General features: G+C 38.9%; 1 protein-coding gene across 3 annotated transcripts in view; it reads left to right on the forward strand.

The window, feature by feature from the left end:
- Positions 1-20: 20 nt before the first annotated feature.
- atf7ip (activating transcription factor 7 interacting protein) overlaps positions 21-13,330 on the forward strand; it is a 62,879-nt gene continuing 49,569 nt past the window's right edge. The window contains exons 1-2 of one of the 3 annotated variants that reach the window (XM_071351398.1): positions 64-308; positions 2,862-2,997. The gene's annotated coding sequence lies outside the window, so the exon portion shown is untranslated. Of the gene's footprint in view, positions 309-2,861; positions 2,998-9,239; positions 9,322-13,330 lie in introns of all 3 variants that reach the window. The other 2 variants (XM_071351405.1, XM_071351390.1) reach the window with 2 other exon arrangements.

Genomic DNA, 13,330 nt, shown 5'->3' on the forward strand with positions numbered 1-13,330 from the left:
TAGGAGGTGCCTAGACTGCTCTCACGCACTCAACCCCCTCCCCTTGACTACGAAGGAGGAGGAGCTGACAACACAGTGGTGGATGACTGACTGTAGTCGCTGAGAACAGTCTGCATGCACAGGTTTTGTTTTGGTGTTGTTTCTAGCCGGTGTGTCCGCGTCACTATCACGCTCATATTTACGTTTTTTCCCTTGGCTCAGTTTGCGATCCTCTGCACATTATAAATCGATATTGTGAGCGAGGAGCACATTCGGCTCGTGCGGATACTGGCTATTTCGCGGGAAACAGGCAGAATTCAGAAGCATCGGTGAGTTAGCTAGCATGCTAGCTGTCTTAACTGTTTTTACAGATCATTCCAACAGTTTTGTTTTTGTCTATTTAAAATGTTTCACTTTCTCTATAAAATAGGCGTTTCATTTTTTTCTGTCATGTTCTTGAACGAGTATGTGTAAAACATTAGCTTGGGATGTAGACTGGTCTTGGCAGGGACATGGACGTGAAAAAAAAAGTGAGGTGGGGTGAAGGGGGGCGCTAGCTAGCTAACGTTAACTGTTAGCAAAATCATTTAAATTTTTTGTCTATTGAGTAGAGAACTACAATTGTTTGTTTATATATTTTTAAATATATATAATATATATATGTGTGTTTATATATATCTACCAAAATATATATATTTTAAAAAATGCGTACACATTTTAAAAATATATATATTTTGGTAGATATATTTTTTAAAAGTCTGTCTATACACACACTTTAATAATAATGTGTGTGTGTATGTATATGTATATATATATTTATATATATATATATATATGTGTATATATATATATATGTGTGTGTGTATATATATATATATATGTGTGTATATATATATGTGTGTGTGTATGTATATATATATATATAATGTGTATATATACATATACATACCTTGTTGAATATATACATATGTATGTATGTATATGTGTGTGTATATATACATATATATATATATGTGTGTGTGTATATATCTACCAAAAGATAATTTTTATATTTAGTATTTATTATGTATGCTTTGTATTTGGCTGTAAATTTTTTGTTGTTGCCCAAAATGTTATGTTTCTTTCAAGACAAAAATCTGCTTTCATCGAAAAACATGTATCAAGTACAAGTGAATGTTGCAAGCCTAGGCAGCTAAAGCGGTTTGTTTCACAGCGTAGCTTGTCGGCATGCTAACTACCATACTTTATATTATTTGACGTCAAAATTTGGAAATGCACACGCCATCTACAGGTCATAGTCCATCATAACCTAGCCCAGTGATTCTCAATTGATTGGTCGCGACCCAAGAGGTTTTGAGTGGGTCATGGGTGTCTGGAGTAAAAAAATAAATAAAATAAAAAATAAACTTGATTTACCCGGTAGAACATGTGTAGTATAGCAACACTATTTTGGTTGATTTTGTGGTCTAAAGCCAGTGAGTTTATTAACATTCTTAATCAAGGACATGGGCAAATTTGTATTATTGAAAATGAAAGCGGTGGGAATGTTAATCCCTTGTCATATAATTGCTGCATTTACTATCAATATAGCATAAAAAATAGTTTTTCAGATTATGTTTTGGCGATGCGAATATTGGGTCGCAACTGAGACAACCTGGTTCAATATGGGTCCCGGGGCAAAACCAGTTGAGAACCACTGATCCAGCCTATGTCGATGCACTCAAAATCTAGACAACCCCATTGGTTGAGATGATGTGATCCCCTTCAACCTTGACAACTTCTTTATAACCATGACGGCCACCAAACATTGACAAAGTTGTGAGTGCAAGTCACTGGGGCTATAACAATAAATGTTGCTTCTTGCTCTATAAATGTAGCAAGGAATTTGTTTCAAAAGGAATTATCAATGATAGTAAATTTGAAGGATTAAAACAAATATTGCAGGGAAGCATGGACGATGCCTATGTAGGATCGGGTGATGCTGGAGGGTGTCAGATGAGATGTTGCAGTATTACGACGAAAGGGGTTATCTGGCTTAAAGAATTTTAGGAATCAGACTGATAGCCTCTTTTCAAGATCAGAATATTTGCAAATATTGTCAAGTTTGTAAATAGCCATCAACCATTTCTGTTTCAAAACTAGCAACGAAACAAAGAGCTAGTACTGTCAAAATACCATTAGATATTGAGACAAAGTACTGGTACACACACTATGGAAACACAGACAATAACGTGTAAAATGTATGAATAGGGCATAAATACATTTAGCATATGTTTAATTCAGCACCAGTGGGAACTTTAGGAAGCAACTTTAATGTGACTGCAAAGTATTCCCTGACATTGTTGCAAATTGGGGATCAAGCACATGGAAAAAACCTAGCTAACAGCAGCTATGGTGGCCATTTTGAGTTGCTGCAATAATAAGTGGCACCGTCAGAAAATGTGGCAGCGCAGTGTTTGTGTGTGGGGGAGGGGAAGGGATAGTGAATAGTTAGCACTCAGCTAGCTGCATTAGCCTCCCAGAAAAAACCTAATAATTATGAACATAACTATATGATAACATTTTAGACAATCTGTCACTTTCAAAGTCTTGCGTCTTTGAAGAGTACTGCCATTTTTGTTCTTGTTGGCTGTGTATAAGGCATTTTGAATATCTGCTCCCTATGTGCTCTCTATTGCAATTGGAACTTTCTTTCGTCTTAGGTCTATGGAAATAGAAACGATGGTGAACAGACACAATTATTTTCCATAACACGTTTTCATTACATTGGAAAGATTATTATCAGATTAGATGTGGGCATAGGCCTAGAATGAGTTTTTCTCCTTCTGTTTCCACACAGTCCTACAATAAACAGTATTGTAAACTGTGTGACTTACATACAGGGCAGACACATCTCTTGGGGACATATTTTGCACTGGAATTGGAATGCTCGTCTCACTGTATGTACTAGCATACGTGAAAGGCTGTTCATGATGATGCTTGAAGAAACCTAGTGCACCCCTGGAAGCATCGTTTCAGGTAGGCCTAGATGTTTTTTACGCAAATTGTAATGAGTTTACCTCAAAACCAATGTGTTTCCAGTCTGTCTACTAGTGTAACGTAAGGCGCACGTAGAATTACAGAATTAATAAGCAATCTCCTTTAACGTGAACTATTTCAAGTTGTTTTTGATAAATATTGAAACACCTATTATTGGTATAGTTTCTTATATAAAAAATATTTTTGAATGTAAAAAAAATAGTTTTTAGTGTTCTAGCATTACTCTCCCCTCTTGTCTTGTTATTTGATCTCAACCCCCCCTGGCTTCTTAAAGTGGTATGGCCCTGGTTTGCTGTACTTTTCCACTCAGTACACAGTCTGTCTGTGAGTGACTGTGTTAGTGAGGGGGGAGGGGTGTTCCAACGTCTCCTGTGTAGACCAATCGTTTACTGGATAGTTGTGCGTTTTTGATCTTAACCCCCCCCCTGGCTTCTTAAAGTGGTATGGCCCTGGTTTGCTGTACTTTTCCACTCAGTACACAGTCTGTCTGTGAGTGACTGTGTTAGTGAGGGGGGAGGGGTGTTCCAACGTCTCCTGTGTAGACCAATCGTTTACTGGATAGTTGTGCGTTTTTGTTTTGTATATTTGTTCTATTGGTGCAACTTTCTGTGTGTGTGTTTTTGGCAAATTTGGGCTTTAAAAGTAAGTTATTTCAGGCACACTGGTGAGTTAGTTCATATTCATTTGTGTAGAGACTGAGATTGCATTTGTTCTGGGGGGTTTTCAGTTCCCTAGTGTAAAGTAGTTTATTACCTTGAATGTTTCATTGTAAATATATGTACCAGTAGTTCCAGTTCGTTCACACCAAGTGTGTGTGCCCCCTTAATCCACTTTAGTCTCCCCTCTGAGGAAGATGGTACAGTCCTGCAGCCAGTTATCCCTCCCCCACTGCTTTTCCAGGCTTCCATATGCCTGCGGTTTCTGGGCTAACTGAAAAGGAGGCAGAACTCCGGACAAAAGCTAGGCTTAACCTACCTGTCCTTGCAGTTGTCATAGGCTATGTTAATATTTTATATTGGCTAGTTAATAGCTATTGGGCGATTCCATGCCAGCGGGAGCGTAAAATATTTTTGTCATCTCCGATTGTTTTGGCAATTCTCACTTAGAAACTTCATTGGGAGGAAGGATGTTTGACATGTTTTTTACATTTGTATCACAAATCAGATGATGGAAGTGTACATTTAAGGCCCTTTTTTAAAACCTATACTTGTCTCTTGTAAGACTCTATGATCTATGAACCATACATGATATTTCGGAATGTAGACATACTCCATATTTGAGAGAACAATATAAGGAGGAAGATGTTGCCTGGATCATGCACGGTTCACAAAACATCGTGTCTTACAGTAGGCATGTACCGGTCTAAAAAGGGCCTAAAATGGCCACTTTAATCATGATTTTTCTCAAAAATGGTTAGTGATACAAATGTTAAAAGTCTTTTCTAATGTCTTTAATCCTAATGAAGTTCTATGTGAGAATTACCAGAAAAATCTCATATACCCAAAATATTTTTCGCTGATGTGGAATCGCACTATTGCTAGATAAACTACCTTTGAAATAATACATCATTGTTGAATAATTACCTAATGTTAATAAACCATATGTACATTTTTGTAAGAACAAATAGGTAAGCGTTCTTGTGTCAAGAACTGACTGTTGTAAGTTTTTCATATAGAACGATAGCATGACGAGTTTCTCCACATAGACACTATTTTGAATTTGGTTAATGAAGACGTGGTTGAGTTTATTTTGGTTAATTTGTCAATCTGGTTCAACAAGACAGTTAACTGTTTGTGGTAGTATTGGACTGTAACTGGTTCGAAACAATCCCTCTTTCACCTTCTGTCAAACCAAGATGTCTGCCTCAAGCGACCTCACCAACCCTGATCAGTCATACCCAACCTGTCTCGGGACCCAGAGTATGATATAGCCATATAATAATATATACCATTTAGCAGACTTTTATCCAAAGCGATTTACATCAGTGTGTGCCTACATTTTAATGTGGATGGCCCTAGAGGGAATCAAACCCACGACCCTGCGACGCAAGCGCGGTGCTCCACCAACCGAGCCACACAGGACACTCCTTGATCAACCAGTTTCAGTGGATCGAACAGCCAGTCTATGGATGAACTATAGAGATCAGCTGGAGATAATCGCTGGCAGAACAAAACCCAAGGGAGGGACTGACACCAATGCAGCACAAATATGAGAAATGTGCAATCAGTTCTGTGTGGGCAATCAGTAGCAAAGCAAGGAACCCCCGTCTGGCCTGGGAGGAAAACAGTCTCCAGATACTCACTTCATCAGTGCTTTGTTGTACAGTTTAGGCCTTCAAATTTTACAGACATTGCAATAATCGGAATACCATTCAGATGCCTGTATTCTGTGATTCCATTTGTTTTTTTTGCATCGTGGAAGGTATTCAGTTCAGAAGTATGAAAGCTCAGAATACCAGTTGTGTGCGTAGTATTTGAAAATATGTGTTATGTACTTCATCTCAATGCGGAAATATTTAGGCTAGTGAGTGAGGCTGGACCACTTGAAGACTGCTTCCACGTTGTGACTGTTGCTGTGAGTCTCTACAGAACTGTCGGGTGGGGGATGGGCAGCATAAAAAATGAGAGCAACATTTCACTCAAGATAGCCTACACTTAACAGGATTTGTGGAGTAACATTTGTGTGAAGGCCTACAGGTCATGTCTAACAGAACTATAAGGTGCAGCCCACCCCTGGACGTTTTACCCGTTCATGTGATAGACATCTTTAATGGTACTTTACATAACAGAAATATAGGCCTAACACCAGCATAACGTCTTGTACTAGCCTAATCCCATTTGTGGTCAGTTAGCAATGTAGGCTAGTCACTTACATATATTTATCTAATATGCCTGTAGGCTAATGTAGGAAACGTATGCCATATATCACTCCTTGTTTTGGATCCCCGGGGCTATTCATGACAGAATTCTTCAAAACTGAAGGTCGGAGTTAACACTGTAAAGTAGGAAGTAGAGTATTGAATGATTCTTCCCTTGTCTAAATAACATTGCTTAAACTGGTTTCAGCAGGTTCTAGCTGGTTCCTTTTACACTGCCTCTGGATTGGCTAACCACCTGATTGAGAGAGCAGGGGGAGGAACGTGTTCCCAATGTGGTCTTGAGTCAATATTTATGTTAGTCTTTGGTGCTTTGGACATTTCATGAATCATTTATTGTTTTATATCCCAAGGTCATTTAAACAGGTGGTTATTTAAATACTTAAAACATTTTTATGTATGTGTATGTGTGTCAAAATGTCTGATGTACAAACTTGAGAGAAATTATGTGTTCGTTGTCAGCGAGGAACGCATGAACCAACCGACATTATGGATGAGAATCAGGCCAAATTATAATTTATAACAATTATTATTCTGCTTCTCACAGGAGTCATTCACATAAAGCCATGCACTGCTATTGAATAAAATACTTCATGGCACTCATTAGACCAGTAAAGAATATTATGTACAGTCTTGCAGATCTATAATAAGTGTCTAATAAAAGTGTTCACAGAACCCCCAGGGTGTAATGTAGCGGTATATGTACTGTGTTGCTCGGGTCTAATGATTGCACCACTATCAGTTACTAGTATAGGGCCCTATAAAATCTGCATTAAGGAGAACGAGGACAGAATCACGGAATCCAGATATTAAAACAGAATTGATCAATTTTCAAAAATATATTGAACTTAGTAGGAAATCAACTAAATGTATTGAACTTATTAGAAAATCCATTAAATTGCCAAAATTAATCATAAAACATGAACAAAATCCATCAGTGATTCGTATTTTCCTGCACTTTCTGAAAAGACACAAGAATGCCCCTCTGTGTGTGTGTGTGTGTGGTGCGTGCATGTCTACACTTTGTGTAGCAATTAGCGATGATGCTAATGATAACCTTCTTCTGATAGCGATGCAAAGGCTTTCCAAAAAAAATACTACATTTAAATGTTAACTACATAGTAATATATGCCTATCTGGCAGAATGATATCATGATTATTTGCATCAATCCAGTGGCCATTTTGTTTTGCACACACTGCAAAGTGCTAGAGAAATGTTGCTAACTAAACAAATCTCTTTTGCTGGTTCATTAAAGGGTAACTAAAGGGTAACTTACCCCTAAAGGGCAACTACACCCCAAAATCAAAATGTTTTATATTTTTCTCAGATGTCGAGTGGTCTCCTGATGAGGTTTAAGCATTGTTGTGGACTTAGAATATCCCTCTTTTTTTGATCATTGTGTGATTTTTTTGACCTGGATAATCCCCCCCGGGGGAAAACGGAATTTGGGAAAAAACTAAACGCATCGGGCAAAAAATAAAACATATTTTATTGTGGTAGCTGGTTAGCAAGGCATTTCTCGAATTGTTAGCAATATTTGGACTTTCAACATACAATTGATTTTTTAGACAGATTGGGTAGTTCAACTTGGTACTGAGTGGTCACTGTGGGTTTCTTGTCCTCTGGAATAGAACAACCTTGTGGTTAAAGATGCCAGGGATTTTTGGGGGTTTGGCAGAGTTATAAATCTAAATTACACATCACAAAATATAATTTGCGACAAGATTACACATCAATCTTATTTGCCTTGAAGATACTTGAGGAACTTTCGTTGTTTTTTTATCCATGATAGACTGAAATAAAATCAAGCCCAATGCATTTTTTAATGACAATATAGGTATTGGTTCAGACAAGACTTGTCTCTTTTTACCTTTATTTAACTAGGCAAGTCAGTTAAGAACAAATTCTTATTTTCAATGACAGCCTAGGAACAACTGCCTTGTTCAGGGGCAGAACAACAGATTTTTACCTTGTCAGCTCAGGGATTTGATCTTGCAACCTTTCGGTTACTAGTCCAAGCTACCTGCCGCCCCACCGTTCTGACCCTGAACAAGGCAGTTAACCCACTGTTCCTAGGCTAACTACTAGAATATAGAGTAAGAATTCCAAGCTTGACTGAATTCTAGAGGCACTCTGAGGTCAATGGTCAAGTTCTAAGGAGAACCCCAATGGTGAAAAAGAGGACACAAAGCTCAGTGAGTAAGGTACTGGAGTAGGTCTGTCTCTGTTCAAATCAGTATCTCAATCAAAGAGTCAGCGATCTTTCGGTTTCATTGTTAGCGATAGGTTATGAATTGCGATCTTTCGGTACAATCCCCATTGTATGTATAATTATGGTAAGAATAAAATGATACCTAAAAGTAGGAGGAGTTTAAACTCTCTAGTCCTCCTGCACAAGTGAATGTTTCAGCCAACAGCTGCCAAGTGCTAAGCCTGGCTGCGCACAGCAGCAGCACTGGCGGACATTTTGAGTTTCTGCTGGCAGTCCTCACGCAGTCTATGAAAGAGGAAGGGAGTGGGGGATGGGCATACTACGCAGTGAGCTATTAGCTGGCTAGTGTTAGTTCTACTGAATAACTGTAATATCAGCAGCATTTTAAATGATCTATCTTAGGTTTCATCTTGTAATCCAAGAAATATGCAAGAAACAGAAACATAGTCCTGACTCTCAAGACTGAGTAAACTATCAACTACCATCTTGTTTTATGCATGTTCGTTTTATCATTTTATTGCTATTGCCATTAGTGATTATAGGCCTTTTTTTAATTAAGGACAGAAGTAATCTAGATTTCTGGTGGTTAATTAAACGGTCCTCTCTAGCACCCTCTCTAGTAGGAGAAAAATCTTTCCCCCTTCCTCTGTCAGAATGGTTTAGTCCTAGCTAGGCTGTAATTTTCCATGCAGCTACAGACTGCTAGTGTGGGGGAGGGGTGGTGCTAAGTGTGTCAGGCTGTGCACTCTAGTACTGACTGCGCTGCTAGCCTGTTTTTTTTTGCGGGCAAAAAGCAGTCTCTGTGCTGAATGCTTCTGCCAAAGTTACAAAAAAAAGTATATTTTGCATTTGTTTTAATAACTTAAGATGGCCACCCTGGGGTAAATCCCAAAGGGAGAAAATAAATTTGTTTCCATCCTTTTGTTCTGAGTGTGTTACATTGTGCAGTTTGTCAGCCTGTGCTGGATCAGTGTTGCCTGTGCTGGCTGTCTTTAGCCACGAGGCTGTGATTGACGGTTTCACTGTGCGCACAGCCTTGCACAAGAACACTCTATGCTGAAACAGATGGAACAGTCCAACCTTAGTCCCCCTCACCCTCCCGCTTTTTTTCTTCCTCCCTCTGCTGTTGCTAGTACAATCAACACAGCCAATCGAATCACGCGTACGACCTCTGTCCAACGGAAGGCCTTCTTCTCCAGACTTCTCCTGTTCAAGGTTTACTTGAATTTCTTTCTTTTTTTGAAGACTGTTGTACAGCTATAATGATGTTGCTCTGTTCTGACTATGATTTTGGCCTACATTTCAGTATTTAACTTAGCCATTGTTCTATATATTCATTTCCGTTAAGTAGAGCTATGCTAACCACAATTCCGAAACGTGGATAATATATATTTTTTTAGAAAGTGTTATTTAAAAAAATAAAATAATAATAATGTTTACAGTAGTGCTGTATTTATGTTTTGTATAAGGAGAAAATATTTGTATATATTTTCTGTAGTAAAAATGTATAATTTTTGGCATTTAGATTGTCATGCCCTGCTATTTGTGTGTGAGGACATGAGAGGGTTGGGGGTGAATGCTAGAAGCCTTAAGTATTCTATTAGCAGCAATGCTTTGCAACCAGTCCGAATGTGTAAAAATCTTTGTCTGACAAGTGAAAAAGGTCTTGAATCGTCATTGGCACCGGAATAAGAACAGGAGCTTTAACAGGGATGTAATATCTTTATATCTACCAATATTTTTTCATATTGGTTTCTTGGCTAATGGATTCTTATGGGAATCTATAAAAATAAAGAAAGCGACAAGACCACAAACTGGTTCTGATCAATACCGGGATATGAACACTGATCAAAGCTCATGTTGCGTGGCTCCTCCCGCCTTGCCACTAATTGAAAAACACACCTGGGGTTTGAACGGTATAGGGGCGTCAGGTAGCCTAGTGGTTAGAGTGTTGGGCCCGTAACCGAAAGGTTGCTGGTTCAAATCCCCGAGCTGACAAGGTAAAAATCTGTCATTCTGCCCCTGATCAAGGCACTGTTCCCTGGTAGGCCTTCATTGTAAATAAGAATTTGTTCTTAACTGACTTGCCTAGTTAAATAAAGGTTCAATACAAAATGTTAAATCATCTTGGATCGAGTCCAATTAACAAAAGTTTCATTATTCAGAGGCTATCAACATTAATTTGTTCTTGTCGAGGCAGTGAAAAGTAAGAGCAGAAATTCTTGAAGATTTCTGCAGACCACCTACCAGTTGTGAAATTTAACGTACAATGTTTACTCGACATTGCTGAGACTGATAGCCTACCTTTGCCTGTGTCTTGGGAGAGATCTGAAAACGGAGGGAATTTTCACAGAAATTGTAATCTGAAAGGAGTTTCTGAAATGTATGCCATCAACCTGAGGATGCAGCTCACATAGGCCTAGCAACAGAGCATGAGAGCACTCTGCACTTGGATTGAAAGGCCTTGTTTAACAGGAGAAAACATTCACGAAAGACAACTGTAGCTTGGACTATGGCTTGGAGCCCAGCCCATCTCTGCCAACTTTTTGGTTTGACCAAACCTGTCTTGCTGTGTGACAGGTTATTTGTATTTTATTTTTTACTTTGTATTGCCCTTTGTTAATGATTGAAAGATCAGCAGTATTTTACAAGTACTTGAGGAATTGCATACCTGTATACCTGCATAGTAATTTTGAGATGTTTGCCAGTGCCCGTGTTGTCATATTGATGAATTCAGGAATGGGCAGATCACTGGAAAGATATTTATAATGCGCTGCAATCACAGATAGGCCCATTATTTTCAAGCCTTTTGAGATTTTACACATCTGTGAATTGTTGTGCTGCTGTTTGGCCACATACCCCTCTGGAATTGTTATGAGCTATGAACAGAACACAGTACTAGTCAAGTACTACTAGTCTAGTAAATCACTAGTGTTTGTCAGAGACAAACATTACCAAAGGAATAGAAGCAAGGTCAAGATGGTGATGAGGAGTCTTTTTTACCCAGTTTGGAGGTATACAGTGGACAGTTTACAGCTATTGCAGACCAGAAACCAATCATCTATGGCCCACATCAATCAGTAAATGCTGCAGTATATAGTACAGCGGAAGACTAGCTTGAACCGCATCATGGAGCTTCAGGAGAAAATATACCCAAACTAAATACATTTAACCTAATTGATCAGCATAACCTTACACAACATTATGTGGGATGGATGAGGAAGTACATAATAACTACTTTGAAAAAGAAACGTAACCTACTTTTTATAGAAATAAAAACGAACGAAACAGCCTGTGCAAAATTGGCATACAGAACAGATAACATTAACATGAAGGTGATGTAACTTGATACACTGTTGTACTACAGTGGATTGGATACGTGTTCAGTTAGCAGTGTGTGAGGGCTCAGTCTGGCTGGCTGCGCATACAGCAGAGTTGGCGGACATTTTGTTTTTTCTGCAGTGAATCCGGAACGCGTGTAATGAAAGAGGAGTGTTGAGGGGAAGCCTACGCACAGTTTGCAGTAACATTGGAATGTTAACAGAGCTGTTGTAATAACATAGCAGTGATTTTATTCGTTTTGTATCATATCAGAGATGAGAAAATAACATGTTAATAATTATTATAGTAAAGTTATGAGGCAAAATGTTACTGAACATATTATTTTTCATCTTCCATTCAAAGGACATTTTCGTTAAATAAGTATCTCAATCAAGGAGTCAGCGTTCTTTTGATTTCTTTGTTAGCAATAGGAGTCCATAGAACAGACAAAGAATGTCATAAATTGCGATCGTTTGATACATTCCCTATTGTATGTATAATTATGCGAAGAGTAAAATGATACCTAAAAGTAGAAGGAGCTTAAACACTAGTCCTCTTGCTCAAGTTGATGTTTCAGTCAACAGCTGCCAAGTGCTAAACCTGGTTGTCCACTGCACCAGCACTGGCGGACATTTTGAGTTTCTGCAGGCAGTCCTCACGCAGTCTATGAAAGAGGAATGGAGTGGGGGATGGGCATACTACGCAGTGAGCTATTCGCTGGCTAGTGTTCTACTGAATAACTGTAATATCAGCAGCATTTTTAAATGATCTAATTTTGGTTTCATCTCATAATCCAAGCTCTATAGAAGATACAGAAAACAGGTTAGACCTGCCTCTCAAGAATTATGTTTTTATTGGTGTTTACTTTATCATAGTATTGATATTGCCATTAGTGATTATAGGCCTATTAACTAATTAAAAATACTTAATTCTAAACAATTATCATCTCACTTTCTTAGAAATTCAAATCACATTTTATTTGTCACATGCTCTGAATACAACAGGTGTAGACCTTACAGTGAAATGCTTACTTACAAGCCCTTAACCAACAATGCTTTAAGAAGTTTTAAGAAAAATAAGGGTTAAGTAAAAAATGTAAAATAAAAGTAACAAATAATTAAACAGCAGCAGTAAAATAACAATGGCGAGGCTATATACAGGGGTTACCGGTACAGAGTTAATGTGCGGGGGCACCGGTTAGTCGAGGTAATATGTACATGTAGGTAGTGTTAAAGTGACTATGCATTGATAATAACAGATAGTAGTAGTAGTAGTAGCAGCAGTGGCAGTGTAAAAGAGGGGTCTGGGTAGCCCTTTCATTAGCTGTTCAGGAGTCTTGTGGCTTGGGGGTAGAAGCTGTTAAGAAGCGTTTTGCACCTAGACTTGGTACCGCTTGCTGTGCACAGTCTATGACTAGGGTGGCTGGAGTCTTTGACAATTTTTAGGGCCTTCCTCTGACACCGCCTGGTATAGAGGTCCTGGATGGCAGGTAGCTTGGCCCCAGTGATGTACTGTGCCGTACGCACTACCCTCTGTAGTACCTTGTGGTCAGAGGCCGAGCAGTTGCCATACCAGGCAGTGACGCAACCAGTCAGGATGCTCTCGATGGTGCAGCTATAGAACCTTTTGAGGATCTGAGGACCCATGCCAAATCTTTTCAGTCTCCTGAGGAATAGGTTTTGTCGTGCCCTCTTCACAACTGTCTTAGTGTGTTTAGACCATGATAGTTTGTTGGTGATGTGGACACCAAGGAACTTCAAGCTTTCAACCTGATCCACTACAGCCCCGTCGATGAGAATGGGTGCATGCTCGGTCCTCCTTTTCCTGTAGTCCACAATCATCTCCTTTGTCTTGATCACGTTGAGTGAGAAATTGTTGTCCTGGCACCACACGGCCAGGTCTC

Source organism: Salvelinus alpinus, chromosome 2, assembly GCF_045679555.1.
Source record: "Salvelinus alpinus chromosome 2, SLU_Salpinus.1, whole genome shotgun sequence".
Taxonomy (NCBI): Eukaryota; Metazoa; Chordata; class Actinopteri; order Salmoniformes; family Salmonidae; genus Salvelinus; species Salvelinus alpinus.